Genomic DNA, 3,051 nt, shown 5'->3' on the forward strand with positions numbered 1-3,051 from the left:
ACTATTAACCCAAGAGTATATTTTAACATGTAACATATAACATAACCTTATCTTTGTTCAAGATTCTTGCAAATGTCACAGCAAATTGTCTTGGAGTAAAAAGATATCTGAAGGCATGGGATGAGAGTGGCCTGAAACAGAGTAAATATATCTATCTGTCTAACTTGTTTTTATATATGGATAATATACATGTATACCTGTATATGCTTGTAAATACAGATATGTCTGCATGTGTATATAGACACATTAAATGGAAAGTAGCTTTAGAGGGAAGGCATTGAGGAAAGGGATGAGTAGGAAAGGTCTCCTGAGGATGGTGAGAGTGGAATTGAATCTTTAAGAAAGCCAGAGAAGTCAAGAGGTAGATGTGGGGAAAAGAAGTATTTCAAGAATGGGAGACAGCTCATGAAAAGGTACGCAGAGAGGAAATGAACTGTGTTGTATGAAGAATAACAATTAGGCCAATGTCACTGGAGAGTAGAGTAATTGGAAAAGAATAAAGTATGAATTTGAAAAGAATGAATGGGACAGGATAGAAATGGCTCCAAAAGTCAGAGGGTTTTCTTTGAAATTGGAGGTAATTGAGTCACATGAAATTATTGTGTTGGAGTAGGATGGAGTGACATGGTCAGAACTATTATTGGCTTTCTTTTCTTCAATGTAATTTTTTGTTACATTTTAAGTTCCAGATTGTCTCTCTTTCTCCCCATGCCCAATTAGAGAAGGTCTACATTTGATATTTAAATAGATAGAAAATTGTGTGTTGTGCATGTTTTTTGTTCTTGAAGAGGACCATGACATAAGGGAATGATGACCTGACTTGCAGTTGACTTTGATATGAGTGAGGGAGGGCTGTGCAGGTCACCAGCATCACTTTCTCCTCCTGAGCCATCTGAATCCAGTGACCAGATATTTATCAAGATAACTGGAGATGATTCAGGATGGAATGGAAGGCACTGGCCCTTTTAAGCTAAAGATTTTTTAGGTTCTCACTTTGAGTGAGATAACACACAGTCAGTGAATAGGTCTCTTTAAGAAGTGAGGGATGGCCCCTTTAATTAAAAAAAAAATCAAACTGGGAGGGTAAGAACCTTAGGGTTGCTGGTCAAAAGAGAAACTGTTGCCATTTACTATTCACATTCACTCTGTGCTAGAAGGGCAAGGACCTATTGTTGTCTAACTTACAAGCTCAAGAGTGAATTCAGTTTAAAAATGGTCTTCTATAAAGAAATCTAGCAAGTAAACTCCAAGTTAATGAGGTAGCTTTCAGCCAACAAATGTACCTTCATTTAGGCAGAGCACCCTTTGGTGAAGAGATGGAAAGGGAGTTGTTTTAATTTAATTTAATTTAATTTTTCTAATCAATAGTAGTTAGTGCATTCCTATAAGACTCTAGTTAACCTTAATTTCTTCATCTGAAAACTGGCTGTTTGTATACTTTGACTATTTGTGAACTAAGGAGTATCTCTCATTTTTTTTTCAGCTTTGAAAAATTTACTAAGAATATATTAGCTCCAAACTAGTTTCTAAATATTAGGCAGTTTCTTTCATGACATGGTCTCTTTTGAGTGGTCCCCCAAAAGCTTTCTTCTCCTCCATAGTCTGGAATGGATAATGGTCAAATTTGGAAGTGATGTCAATAAACTTCAGGTCAGTGTTCTCTAAAGCACAACATTTGATCTGTACCAGTAGAGACTTTTGCAGGGTGGGGACATGCTTCTTGGTCCCAACAACATGGCCTTTCAGTATGATAAAGTCATTAGTCACTTCACCATAGTGGATCAAGCCTCCAGGTGGGTTGATGCTCTTGTTGGACAGATCTTAATTGGAGGACATTCTTTTTTATCAACTTGCCATCCTTGATCTGGTTGCCCTGGACAATCTTGTAGATCTTTTAATTTATCTCAGTGTGATGGTGGTAGCCTTTCTGACCAGTTTCAGCCACAGAGCAGGCTACATTGGCAGGATGTCAAGCTCCAATACACACCACTTTACACAGACCTGAGGTTTTGGGGGGCAGTTTCTTTATGTGCTAGCTGTCGGTGACACCTTTGTAACCCTTGCTGTTGGTCCAATGACATCAATAATCTCATGTTGTCCAAACAAGATAGACATGGGCACCTGTGGCTCCAGCTTTTCATTGACCAAGTCCAATTCCTCAGCTATGCTGCTACCATTCTCCTGGATCTCCATCAGGTGAGACTCCTTCTGCCTCAGAGGAAGCAGATACATCTGGGTGTGGGCAATGATGCAGATCACCTGACAGTACTTCTTCATGCTGTTGCAGTCTTTCTCCAGCTGCTTTTTGCTGTCATCATCCTGTCATTTCTTGCAGTCCTTGGTGAAGACCTTCTTCTTGCACCTTTTCTAGTTCTTATAGAATCACTTCTTGCACTCATCACTGATGTACTCAGCAAAGATGGTTATGAAGTTCAAGGCCTCATGGGGCTTGCACATAGCCCACAAAGCCTACAATGACCATATGAGGTGTCTCCCTCAACCTCTTCCTTCTTGCTGACCTTGGAGCCAGACCCATTCACCTTTCATGTGGGTTATGCCTGCCTTATATCCCAGAAAGTCTGTCAGGAGGATGGGCTTGGTAGGCTCATCTTTGGGAAAGTTCTTCAACCTTTCCCATTGCCTGTTTCTTCTCTTTCCAGTTAGAAAATCCAGAGACCCATGCCTGAGAATGGACAACTTCCTGTGGGACATGCTGCTGCTGATGCACCTGCAACTGCCACCAAGGTGAGTTGGAAGATATCTCTCATTTTTAAATATATGTCTTGTAAACAACATATTTTCCAATTCTGATTATCCATTTCCATTTTGTGGGTGAATTCATCCCATTAACATTCGAAGTTATAATTGGTACTTATGTATTTCCCTCCATCATATTTTTCCTTACTGTTTATCTTTCTCTCCCTCTTCTTACCTTATCTCTCCTCAGAGGCCTAATTTACTTCTGACCACTTCCTCTCTAATCTCTACCCCTTATAAGAATCCCTCTCTTATCCTCTTCTCTTGCCTTCCTTAATCTATCCACATTTCTAA

At 39.7% G+C, this 3,051-nt stretch overlaps 1 pseudogene; it reads right to left on the reverse strand.

The window, feature by feature from the left end:
- Positions 1-1,533: 1,533 nt before the first annotated feature.
- Positions 1,534-2,712, reverse strand: LOC140498657 (large ribosomal subunit protein uL3 pseudogene; annotated as a pseudogene).
- Between the last annotated feature and the right edge of the window lie 339 nt (positions 2,713-3,051).

The sequence above is a fragment of the Notamacropus eugenii genome, chromosome 4 (assembly GCF_028372415.1).
Source record: "Notamacropus eugenii isolate mMacEug1 chromosome 4, mMacEug1.pri_v2, whole genome shotgun sequence".
NCBI lineage: Eukaryota > Metazoa > Chordata > Mammalia > Diprotodontia > Macropodidae > Notamacropus > Notamacropus eugenii.